Below are 14362 nucleotides of genomic sequence, written 5' to 3'. Positions count from 1 at the left end.
GGGGTTTTGAATGGTAATTGTATGTATTAAAGTTCTTAGGGAGGTGTAGTCACTCTTATATCCAAATATATCTTACCCATCCCGCAGCCTACATTACAACCAAATGAAGTCCAACTTGATCCTTAACTGAACGAGCTCAATTAGTAGAGTAGTACACTACGGGCAAGCCTATGGTACGTCTTTTGTGGCATATGAATGTTACTTGAGAGAGTGAGTGAATTCTTTCTATTATGAGTTCCTAATTGTTCTTAAATTTTATTGTGTATGGAACTACTCTCTATTATTGTATGAGGGCACTTGAGTCATGAAGGAAAGGTAATGTCGTTGACCTCTATGTTAGAGTTAGTGAGCGGGTTATAAAAATGCATGGTGTTTTTGAGTCAAATCTTGAGGCGGAGATGTTATGGTATTGTACTTAATCTGTTTTAAATATTCTTGGTGTGATAAGTTATGGGAGTTGTTGATAAAGGTCGTGTCTATATGAAGTGTAGTTTGATTGCTCGAGGGCGAGCAATGGTTTAAGTGTGGGGTGTTGATGGTAGGCTATAATCTCATATTTTAGTCATTTATTGCACTCTAATTCACAACACTTTATTTGTGATTGAGCTTTAATTGGTAGTGTTTTGCACTTATTGTGTGTTTTGTGCCTTGTAGGAGTGGTTCCGAGCTATGTAGATCTTGTGGAGCTAATTCAAGCTATTTGTAGCTTTGAAGTCTGAGTAAAAGCCCAAGGGATTAAGTCAGGATCATGTTCGGGGGTCGAGAACCAAGTCTAGACGTCAAATATCATGTTTGAAGTCGTACTCTGCGAAAACACCGCTACCGTGGGCGCGTGGGGCGGCACGTGGGGCGTCGCGGCTGCCTGTTTCCCGCTGCCTGATAGAAGCTGAGCTCTCTAGATTTCCCAACTAATGCCTCATTTGGCGCGTCTCCCCATGCGGCACGCCTGTGCAATGTTTACAGAGTGAAAATCCTACTTCGGCTAGGAAACGGTGATTTCATCTGGGGCCGACCCTATTTGGTATAAATACCTGCAAAAAATGTTATTTTCTGGACTTTGGACATACTTTAGACCTAAGGAAGCTAAAGAGGAGTTGGAGGAGCAAAGGCACAAGGATTTCATCATTCCTTCCTTACTCAAGACCCAACTTTGGATTGAATTTATGTTTTCATATACTCTAATTTTATTTGTGATGAATTGCTCCATATCTATGGAGTAGTTCTCTTTAGGGTTTCATGGAGTTGGTGTATTGATGATTGTTTGTGCATTATAACTCTAGTTTTATGTATTGAAGCATTTTTGGTTGATTTAATTGTTGCATCTTTAGTCACCTATTCATGTAATCGAAAGAGGCATAACTTGTGATATCTTTACATTATATTGTTGGTTGAGTTCTTTAATTCTTATTAGTAATCGAAAGAGGCTAGTTGAATCATTGATTAAATCTAGTTAGGAGGATAATCGAGAGAGACTCTCCTAAAGACCAACCCACTACGCATTCTTGCATATCTTCACGTGCTTAAATTGGTTCATCTTGTAAGGTTAAAACTTAATCGAGAGAGGAGTTTTGGTGAACGTTTGAACTAATAATTGAATTAATTCAAGTGACTCACTTGAACATTGGAAGTGAATTATCTAGAGTTAGATCCCAAACAATTATCTTGCACCCTATCAAAACCCTATCTTCTCCCATTGATAACCTTCTTTGTTTATTCCTTGTCATTAGTCAATAGCTTTAGACTCTTAGTTAATTTTCGTCAAAAATTATATAAATCTCAATTGCTGATCATCTTGGATAGCAACCAAGCTATGAACTACAAGAATACTGTGTAATTCCAATCCATGTGGATACAATATTATACTATACTATATTTAATTAGCGATCATAATTTAGGTGTGTGTTTCGAGCTCATCACAGCAACGACTGACAGAACTGGTAGTACTCCTGATGTATGAAATCCCAGAGCAAATGCTCTAGAGTACGGGCTGCAGGAGTCTAGGCTCCTACCCCGGCCTGTGAAGTGGTTGGTGCAGCTGGAACCGAAACCACCTGAGTCAGGCTCATGCACAGTCAAAATCTGGGCTAAGGCCTTCTAAAGGCATGGAACCACAAAGGGCACTGCTAGTGCCTAAGCTGGTCCGACCGTCCCAACAACATCTGGTACTTGCTCCTCAACTGGAGCAACTGGTGGCTCCACAAGTGCTTCCCTGGCTGTAGTACGAGTTGCACCTCGGCCTCTACTATGGCCCGGCCTCTCGCGGCCCTAACAAGTGGTACTGGGTGTTCTCCACCTGATCCGGTCGTACGTGTCCTCACCATCCGTGAGATAATAGAAGAATACAAGTTCATATTCTAGAACTAACAAATCTGCATGACAAGAATACAAGAAAGTGAAGTTTCCTAACGGTTCGATAGCTTCTCGGAGATAAGTACAGAAGTCTCCGTACTGATCCACAAGACTCTACTAAAAGTGCTCATGACTCGTGAGACATAAGCAACCTAGTTCTCTGTTACCAACTTGTCATGACCCAACTCCCACCGGAGTCGCGACAGCGGCTAACACTACTTACCAGGAAAGCCAACAGTCACATAATAGCTTAACATTTGAATAAATATGGTTTAATAAACTCAACAGCTGAAATGTCATAAAAATATGATAAATATAACTGAAATACTGCTACAACCATCCCCAAATCTGGTGTCAACAAGTATATGAGGACTACTGAGTATCAAACATAAACCAAGTCCATAGTATAATTGTCTGAGTAATATAACAGTATTGAAAAAAATAAAAGGAAAGATAGTCAAGGTCTTCGGATGTCATAGCAGTTACCTTGAAATCTCCAAGCACGGGTACTATCACAGATCTAGCAATCACTACGTCCAAAAGCACCTGGATCTGCACACAAAGTGTAGAGTCTAATATGAGTACAACTGACCACATATACTCAATAAGTAACAAAACTAACCTTGGGCTGAAAGTAGTGACGAGCTTAGAAAAAGACAATCAGAGTCCAATATAATGACAACATATGTATAATGATGACAATAACAATAAATAACTCAGAGGACTTATCATAATCAACTCGTTCATGTTACCGAAATTTAGGCATGCCTTCAAGTTCAACAATTAAAGCCCAACATTGATAGGAACAAGTCAATTATAGCTAGCATGGGGAATGGTACATCTCTATGCCTACATGTCAAATATACATATAAAATGAATGATTTCACGGCGATATCCCCCAAGTACTCCCACTCTCAAAATACTTAATCTAACTTACTCAAATGCTCACTCATCACACATGCAATCACTCGGCACTGTACCAGTGCCGGACATCATTGCCCCTCGCCAAAGCAGGTTATATATATCATTATGCTTGCGCTCATTGCTGGTACGTTAGACTCCGGAGGGGCGAATCCTGCCCAAGCGCTAATCAAAGCCCATAATGCGTGCTGCGGCGTACAGTCTGATCCACAATAATACTCTCAACATGGTTCTAAGGCCCAACTCAGTCATCAATCTCTCAAGTATCAAGGGCTCACAATCTCATACCACTTAACACAATCTCATGACTGTGTATATAATTAGTTTTAATGTAGATATCTCAAGACAGCAAAACGACCTCATTAGGTCTCAATCGAATAAGCACATAGCCTAAACATGATATCTAACATGAATCACAGTTCAATTACTCTAACAAGTCGGAATTACACGGATAAAACGAGACTCGATAGCAACACAACACAAAAGAATCAACTCAGATCTTGATTACCATGGTGCGCGCCCACCTATCCGTTACCTAGCATGTGCATCACCCAACACAACACAAATAACATGTTTTTCAGGGATAAATACCCTCAATTCCAAATTTAGAAATGTTACTTACCTCAAAATGCGTAAGTCAATACTCGAATCTAGCCAAATAAACTTAATATAATCAATACAACCTATAGGAATCGATTCCATATTAAAGCTAAGATCTTTAACCAAAATCTAAAAGATAACCCAAAACGTCAACCCCGGGCCCACACCTCATAACCTGACAAAATTAACAAATTTAGAACACCCATTCAATTACGAGTCCAAGCATACCAAAATCATCTAATTCCAACCACAATCGACACTCAAACCCTTAAATCTCACACAACATGGTCTAAAATTCAAAAATTTCACTTTGAAATCACATAAACTAGGTGTAATAATCAATAGGTAATCAATATTTATCCATAAAAGTGATGAATCTTTACTTACCCCTTCAATTTAGGTGAAACGTTCTCCAAAACTAGCCCTTAGCCGAACTCCGCAACTCCAAAAATGAGAAAAATGCCAAACCCTTCGACATATAAGTTCTGTTAGTGAAATCGCATCTGCGATCAAAATCACCGCTTCTGCGGTGAAAAACTCGCACTTGTGAGCTTCACTTAAGTCCTTGACCTTACGCACCTACGGCCACATTAATGCCTCTGCGGGACCTCTTCTACGGTACCCGTTCCACACTTGCAGATTCCATAAAGATGCCCATTCTCACTTCTGCTCTCAGCTGACCATATATGTGGTCTCACAGATGTTGAAACCACCTCGCACCTGTACCCTTCCTGCCACCAGCCAAACCCCGCTCCTGCGGACCTTCTTGTGATAAGTGTATCTGCGGAAACACCTTCGCTTCTGCGACACTCTTCAACCAAGCTGACCCGACAGAAGGTGCAGATTCACGAGACTTGAAGCCATCAACATTTCCTTAAGTCCAAATCTCAACCCGATTTCAATCTGAATCACACCCAAGGCCCCCGGGACCCCATCCAAACATACCAGCACATCCTAAAACATGATACGAACATAGTCGAAGCCTCAAATCTCATCAAATAACATCAAAATCACGAATCGCACCCCAATTAAAGCATAATGAAACTAATGAACTTTCAATTTCTAAAACCAATATGAAACTATATCAAATCAACTCCGAATGATCTCAAATTTTGCACACTAGTCCCAAATGATACAACGGACCTATTCTAACTCCCATAACCAAAATCCAAACCAGTATCAATAAAGTCAACTCCCGGTCAAACCTCTCAAACTTCCAAACCTTTAACTTTCCAACATTCGCCCAAAAGCCTCAAACCAACCTTCGGACCTCCAAATCAATATTCGGACATACACCTAAGTCCAAAATTACCATACGAGTCTATTGAAACCATCAAAACTCCATTCTGAAGTTGTCTACATAAAAGTCAAATATCGATGAACTCTTTCAACTTAAGCTTACATCCTTGGGACTAAGTATGCCAGTTCACTATGAAACCTCCATGAAATCAATACAACTACCAGGGCAAGTCACATAACCATAAATGAACATATAAGAAGCTATAAATAGGGAAACAAGGGTACAATACATGAAACAGCCGACTGGATCATTACATAAACTCAACAAAGTCCCGTGATATCCACTAATCAAGCAATAAAAGAGAGAATGTGAGCCATTCTATAATCAAATCATAGAGGATGAGGTTTCCAAACTTTTGAAGATCAGATCAAAGTGAGAGGTCAAATACCCGGATTGGTTAGCTAATATGGTTTTGGTGCCAAAGAAAAATGATAAGTAGATGGTATGTATCGATCACACTGACCTGCATAATATGTGCCCCAAAAATGTTTTTCCTTCGCCATGTATCGATTAGCTAATAAATGCAATTATTGGGCATAAGCTTTTAAGTTTTTTCAATGTATATTCATGGTACAATCATATTAGGATGGACGTGGAAGATCAAGAAAATACCTTATTTATCACTTGTTGACACTCAATTTTGATCTTCCATATTTAAAATTAACTTCTGCAGGCTTCCGAATCAATAAATGATAAAAATAAAATTTTTGCACATTATTTAGCTTTAATAAAATTTATTGATAATTATTCCTATTTTGCATTTTTTGCAAAACATGTGAATTTTTATTATTTTATTGCAATTAGTTAAATACTATCTTTTTGTGCATTTTTTTGAAATTTTAAATAATTTATTGATAATTATCCTATTTTTCAAATATTAGGATATTTTATAAATTTATTGTCCTTCTAAAAAATATAAATAGTATTTACTACAACACCATTATAGTAGTTGACATTTTAAATAAATACTACAAGATTTTCTAATTAAATAATTATTTTCTAATTTTTAACGCATTCTAGTAATTACAAAGAAGTAGATAGAATTTATTTCAAATACGAATCTAGTCCAGTCTAATTAATGTTTCGTCAACATTCGATCTGACATAACATTTGATTTGATTAGACACCGATGTAATATGACACTTGATGTGACATGACATCTTTTGATTTTGTATTTTATTTTTATTTTTATATTTTTATTCTTGCTCGAATGTAGGCCCCATATTTTCACAACCCCACCAAAATATCTATCTTACGCTATACACTAACTCCCACCCAATCAGATTTTGATCTCAAGAAACCCTACATCATTTTTAAGTCTCACCCCTCTCAATTTTTACAATACACACACGTCGTTCCCCTCCCTCGCAGAGTTCTCTCATCTCTCAACTTTGGGGAAAAACAGATCCTCTCGTCCTCACAAAGCCACAGCTGGCCAGCAACATTTGAGACCTCTCTTGTCTCTCTCGTCGCTGGATTCCTATTTAGGAATGTGCTATTGTTATTATGTATTCACTTCATTTTTCTCGTTGGTCAGATCTGAGCGAAATCGATTTTTTCTGTGAACCTTATATATTCCGGCGACCTGTATAAGTTCCGACAATATTGATGTTTTCCTTTGGCTCTGTGTGAATATTTTTATGCTTTTGGTTCGCTTACAGGTTAGAAAAATGGGTGAACTTCTACTTCTTCACTGGCCGGAATCTGACCGGAAAAACTGATGACTGAGATTTCTATCTTTTTGTTATATTTTATTGATATATATCTCTACGATTTCATTCGTTTGTGACTGCTCTTATTAGGTTTTCCGTCAGACCCTCTCTCATTTATGTTTATCACCATTTTAGGTGGTAGTTCGTTTGGGATAGTATTGTTGTTGTTGTCTTGAATTTGGAACTGGTTTATCTCGATTTTTCTTGGTGATTGTACGCGTTTGGAAATTGCTGCTACGTTTTGTCATGAACCTTGTACTCAGCGTTTACTACTGTTTTGTTTGTGGCAGTTTATTGATGCTTGTTGTACGAAATTTGTGATACTCCAGTTGATTTTGTTTGCCCTATTTGATTTCTATAGATGGGTTACTTTTGTTGTACAAATTGAGGCCTCACTTGTGTTGCACTAACAAGTGTTACTGATTCTTGAAAAAAAGACATTGATGGAGCCTAAGGTTATGGAAATACTATATGAAAGCCGATGAGAGTAAAAGTTTTAAGACCACGACGGCCTGAATGACCCTCCGAACCGGGCCCTATAATAATGAGGCGATAATGATAAATATCGAAAAATAAACGACGAGGATGTGATGAACTAATAAAACCCTCGGAATGCGACACAATTAGCTAACGTAGACGCAACCAAGGTGGTTCCATTCCTCGTGTCTAGACAGATATTACACATATTTGAGCGTCCTATATTAACTTTTAAACTATTTTCCAAAATTATTTCTTAAAATAATTTCCCAAAAATATTTTCAAACTATTTCCAAAAACAATTTTCCAAAAATATTTTTTTAAAAATACTCTTTCAAAAACAAAAACAATTTCAAATCATTTTCAAAAGTAATTTTCCAAAGACATTTTTTAAAAACAAAAAACTATTTAAAAAAACATGTCATTTTATTGGTACGTCTTTTTCGTTACTTTATTTCGCTAACAATTTATTTCTCTTATCTTGCGAGGTACTTTATTCGAAACGCTTTGAAAAGATGACGCTCGGAGACAGACAAACCTCGTCAAAATCCCCGCTTCGTACTTTCCATTCTCGAATGTACCAAAAACGTTAAGTATAGTAAAATCTAGATAGAAGTTGTATTTATTTGCCTGCTTGGATAGTTACCTACTTGCTAAATACTTAGGGTGGATTGCATTTAGTTAATAATCTGGTTAGCCTATAACATTGTGCGTTACGTAATTCTTGCAAGGCTGTACATACGAATTTATAATACAAAATATATATTAGTCGAGTAATTAGGATTGGTGTGCAAATACTTAATTAAATTAGACACCAACATGAATAAATGAAAGGCATGTCATTTCCTTTTCAAAATAGATAACCTTACCTTTTACAACTACATTAGCATGATCTTCTTTTAAAGCAATCTCTTTGTAAATTAGTTTGACTATATTACTTCGAGTAGATATGACTTGTAAAAATCATAATTGAGTCTACCATATTAGGATTTATTCAATTGTTGCATACATATTGGGTCCAACTTGATAATTGCCAACATTCTTGATGAGCTTTTATGATTTCTTGTACATAGTTTATAATATTCTTAGCCTCTTTATATATTTGTTTGATTGTCAATATATGCATTTTATTAGTATTTACTTGTTTATTCAATTCTTTAAAACAAACTTTAAGGTCTTTCTTAGGTCTTAATTTTCTTTGTCATAAAAATTAATATTCCTTTATAATTGTACATCTTGACAAATTGTTTTACGCTTTAACATCTAGTCAAGCATTTTAGTGAATTGCAAAATACTTACTCATTTTTGAAGATAATTTTCTCCATTATATATTCATTTTTCACAGATTTTTCTTATATATTTAATACAACTCATTGTAGCAATTATTTGACTTTATTCCTAAATTAGCTTCTTCAAGTTTATTCAAACTCTTTTAGAACATTTCAATAGTGGATATACATTTCCTTATTTGTTTTAATTACTCATTGTCACATATAAAATTTATGTGGATAATTTCTTTTATATGCTTCCTTTATTTGGTCATTTCTTTTAAGTTGATTGATGGTTATTCAAAGATAATTCTTTATCCTGTTATTACTTGTATTCAATCAAGACTAACCTTGTATAGTCAAATTGTTTGGCTTTAATTGTAAGTCGAAGTTTCCTTTATACTCTATTCTGAACCCAATTCTTTCAATCAAATCCTCAAAAGATTTTTGTTTATTACTTTGCTTTGCATATCTTGTTGTATATATTTTACCATAAATGAAATGGTCATGCCTTGAATATTTATTCACTACGTGACAATTGTATTGACTATTCTTTGATAGAAAACCTTTGTGACGTAGTTAATCATTCTTTTGAACCTTTCCTCCCTTATTTGATCGAGATAGACGAGAATGTTACGCATCGTGTTGGAGCAGGTTGGATGAAATATAGGCTTGCGTCTGGTGTTTTGTGTGATAGTAATGTGCCACCAAGACTTAAGGACAAGTCTATAAAGTGGTAGTTAGGTCGGCTATGTTGTATGGAGCCGAGTGTTAGTCAGTCAAGAAATCTCTTGTCCAGAAGATGAAAGTAGCAGTTATGAGGATGTTGAGATGGATGTGTGGACATACCAGGAAAGACCGGATTAGGAATGAAGTTATTAAAGACAATGTGGGTATGGCTCCTATGGAAGACAAGTTGCAGGAATTGATAAGTTGGTATTTTACCAACTTATCCCTTCTTGATACTTAGGCTTTTGTATGATTTTGTTGAGAAACTAAGGCATTTATTGAGGTTTATTGGCATATTTCAGGTATCAAGTGATTTAGAGAAGATACGGAAGAAAACAAGCCAAAATGCGTTAAAATGAAAAATTAACTTCTGCCAGTGAATGCTCTTTGCAATCGCACGATCGGGGAAACCAATGCGATCACGTAAATTTAGCAGCTAATACATTGCGAACGCGGTTGAAGTCATGCGATCGCAAAGAAGTAAAGTTGGTCGCCACTGGTCAAACGTTCTACGCGAACGTATTTGTTGCTCTGTGATCGCATAGCTTTGCAGAAGTTGTTCACCGTGATCGCGGTTCTTTGTTTGTGATCACAATGCACATTATCTGAGCAGAGTCTGGGCAGAAACGGAATTTCACGTTTTGATCCCCCAAGCCATTTAATACATGACCTAGCTTATGGGAAATACATCTTTGGCATATCTTTGGCTTATTTTAGTCTCTTGATGAGAGAAAACAAGTTTGGGAGCTAGGGTTTTTGCACACACACTTGGGTCTTGAAGATTTGAAATTTTTGGTTGAGAATTTCTTACCCCATTTACATTCATTTCTTCATTTTCTTGCTTTGTATTGAATATCTAAGTGTGTAGTATTTTTTTCAACACTTGAATCTTGATTATGGGATATTCATATTTAAAGTATGGATTAAATATCTTGTTGTGCTTATGTATTGAACGATTTTTATCTATTATGAAGTGAGTTATTATTTCTTTAATTATTCTTGTTCCTTAATGTTTTCAAAGGGATTAGCTAATCTTACGACTCGCCCATTAACTTTGAATTAATCTCGCAAAAGGTAATTTGGGGTTGGAAAAGATTAATTAACAAGAATTTGAGGCGTTAACCCTCACTTTATAGATTCTACGTAGGGATAGGATTGAACTACTTATAACGATAATCGGGTATGCTTAACCTCTTAATCGTTTTAGGTATAATTCAATAAGAAAGTATTGTTAGTCTTCGGAAAAAGCTAATAAAGAATTATTACCCGAGGCTAATTAACATAAACTCGCTCATATTTGTAAAATCGTGAAATACATTGGATCATTACTTGAGTGCAATTCCCATTGCATCCATGCTTGTAGTCATTGATCATTTTACTTGCTTTCTAGGTTAGTTTATATTTTCGCATTTAGTTATAAATATTTTCTCAAAACCTTTAGTTTATATTTTCGCATTTAGTTATAAATATTTTCTCAAAATCTTTCTAATTGTTTGGCTTAGCATAATAAGTGATAATTCTCTTATATGCCTAATCACCTACATATTATTTTATGTGGGATTCGACCCATAACTCATAGTTGGGTATATTATATTGCATGCGACCGTATCCATTTACTTTTTAGTAGTGAATTTGGACGTCCTCAAAATTAGAGCCGTTGCCGGGGAACAATTTGGCATATTTAGGTTGTTTGAAAAATAATCGTACGTTCTTTGGTCCAAACTTGTGAATAGTTGTTTAATTATTTTCTTGTCTTGGTTTATTTTTCTTGTTTGTTTCTTGTATATTTTCTTAGTTTTGAAAATTGGCATCACATAATGATAATTGGTCGGATGTTAGTTATTCATACTTTGATGACCCTTGTCCTTATTGTGGAGGACCACACTCTTGGCAAAATTATTTAAATTTTCCGGGGGGCGGATTGTGCGCACAATCTCAAACCCATTAGTGGAGTATATGTGATAAGTGTGGTGGTCAAAATGGCCACTGGGTTGTCACGGCCCAATCTCTCCTATAGATCGTGATGGCGCCTAACGTCGTCGGTAGGCAAGCCAATATGTATTTATTCTTTTTAATAATTTCAAAGTGGTTGATCTTTATTCATTAAGTAAATTAGGAGTGAAAAATTTAGTAAATTAAAGCGTAAACTAATAAAAAAGCAAATACGATGAAATAATTACTCAAAAGCCATAAATGTCTGCTAGCATGTTCCCAAGACCCGGTGTCACAAATGTATGAACAACTAGTAGAATATATAAAACACCTATTCTACTGTATGAAATAGGATAGACAGAAAGTAAATACAAAAGAGAAACTACGAGTGTTGCAGAACGGACTCAGAGAGCAGCTCACCACTATGCCTCAGGATAACGGGGGTGCACACCTGAATAGACACCAGATGCACCTGCCTCAAATCCTGCACGATTAGTGTAGAAGTGTAGTGTGAGTACATAAATAACATGCACCCAATAAGTATCCAGTCTAACCTCGAAGAAGTAGTGACGAGGGGTCGACATCGACACTTACTATGGGCCAGCAAATAAAATACAGAAATTCTAAATAGGCATGGAATATGTGAATAATAATAATAACACAATAACAAGCAGTGAATAAATAATTCTTTAACCGATAATAAATTCCAAAGTCTCCAACTAACACTTACTAGTTCCAAATCAATTTCGGTCATTAAATAAATTATAACCTCTCAAGCCATAAAATAATATCAAGTGTAATCGGGCTCCGAGTATTATCACACACGATTTATGCCGAGGTCGTAAGGCCCGATCCAAAATACTATGTGCACTGCCGAGGGTCGAACGACACGAACCATAGATGCATCTATTATACTGCTGAGGCAAACGACCCGCTCCCATGTGAGTAGAGAAGTTTACCTCGCTCGCGGAAGTACTTGCAACACGAGAGGACATGGATTTCTTAGAGTTATTATGTATTCCTCAATTCTTCCCAAAAATAAGAAATCTAATTTAAAAATTTGCAACTTTGACATCCCTAGTCTCCGCTCTATTCAAGACAATTAATATGCTTAATAAACCAACAATACAATATAAGCATGATATATATCTAAGACTACCCGGACATCTCATGGAATATAGCCACGCATGGAATCTTGTCACCTAGTGCGTACGTAGATCCCCACACAAGTAATACACAACAAGATACACCTAAGGGAATGAGTTCCTTCTTACAAGGTTAGGCAAGAGACTTACCTCATTCTCAAGCTCACTTTCGGTCCACAAATCCGCTCTAACTCCTCAACTTGGTGCCAAACAACCCGAAACTAGCCAAATATTATATAAATTAATCAGTATACACTCACAAGTTCATGATTTAATTATTGGAGTAATTACCCAACCCAAATTGGAAGATTCCTAAAATTCACCCCCAGGCCCATGTGCCGGATTCTAGAAATTTTCAAAGTTAAATGTTACCCATAACCTCACGAACTCAAATATATAATTTTCACCCAATTCCATAGTCATTTTCGTGGTTAAATCCCATTTGTATCAAAACCTAAGTTTTTCAACTAAACCCATAATTGTTATAATTTTTCATGTTAAAATCTACCCATAATCTATGTATTAAACTTAAATTGAGTAGGAATTACTTACCTTCAACAGCTAGGTAAAAATCTTTCTTTAAAGAGCTCTAAAATTGTCCAACAAGTGAATGAAAATGAGCCAAAAAGCCTAAGTGCCGACATTAAATGAACCTCACTGCCCCAGCGATTTTTGCTTTTACGGACACTGGGGCGCATATGCGACGCCGCACCTATGAAAAATCCGTCGCAGTTGCGGTTCTCACCCAGCTTGGCCAAGTCCTCTTCTGCATAGAAGAATGTGCACCTATGTTTTTTCTTCTACGGAGCTGGTCCGCATCTGCACACACGCGCCTACAGGAGGTCACCCACACTTGTGAATCTAGGCCTCCTTGGCCTAGCCCGCGCCTGCGACTATTTTCCTCGCACCTGTGAGCTCACAGGTGCGGTAAGGCCTCCGCTTCTGCAAGCACTGGACAACCTGCACTAGGCCTCTTCTCCTGCAGCCAAAACCCCGCAGGTGCGAACGCACCAGAACTGGGGCACCAACACTTCCCAATTTCAAAGTTCCAATCCGTTTTCGATCCGCATTCCACCCGAGGGCCCCCGGAACCCCGTCCGAGCATACCAACAAGTTTGTAAACATAATACGGACCTGCTCGAACTCTTAAAACATGAAAAACAATATCAAAACTAAGAATCATACCCCAAAAACAAATCAAATCAACTTATGAACTTCTAGTTCTTCCAACTTACTCCGAACACGCTGAATCATACGTGAACCACTTGGAATCACACCAAATTTTGTGTGCAAGCCACAAATCACCATACAAAACTATTCCCATGCTCAGAATCCCAATCAGACCTCGATAACACCCAATCCTACGTCAAACCAAATTTAAAGAACTTGAAAACCTTCAATGCGCAAACTTCCAATATTAAGCGCTGAAACGCTCCTCGGTCATCTGAAACCCGATCCAAACATACGCCTAAGTCCAAAATAATCATACAAACCTATTGGAACCGTCAAATCCCAGTTCTGAGGTCGTTTACACAAAACATTGACTCAAGTCAAACTTAACCAATTTAAGACAATATTAAGGAACTAAGTATTCTGATTTCAACCCGAACCCTACCAAACCCGAACTAACCATACCTGCAAGTCATAAAACAATAAAAGCACATACAGGGAGTCTTAATTAGGGGAACAGGAAAGAATCATGCCTGGAGTATCGAATAAGTGTGGATATCTGCTCCGCATGTCCTTCTCAGTCTCCCAAGTCACCTCCTCGACTGGTTGCCCCTCTACTCAACCTTTACCACAGAAATCTTCTTGGACTCAATTGGAGAACTTGCATGTCAACAATGGCAATTGGCTCCTCCTCGTAACACATGCTCTAATCTAGATGAACCGTGTTATAGTCTAACACATGCGACCTGTCGGCATGAT

The sequence above is a fragment of the Nicotiana tomentosiformis genome, chromosome 8 (genome assembly GCF_000390325.3).
Source record: "Nicotiana tomentosiformis chromosome 8, ASM39032v3, whole genome shotgun sequence".
Classification (NCBI taxonomy): Eukaryota; Viridiplantae; Streptophyta; class Magnoliopsida; order Solanales; family Solanaceae; genus Nicotiana; species Nicotiana tomentosiformis.
The sequence above is the reverse complement of the archived record's forward strand: the minus strand, read 5'-3'. Positions refer to the sequence as shown.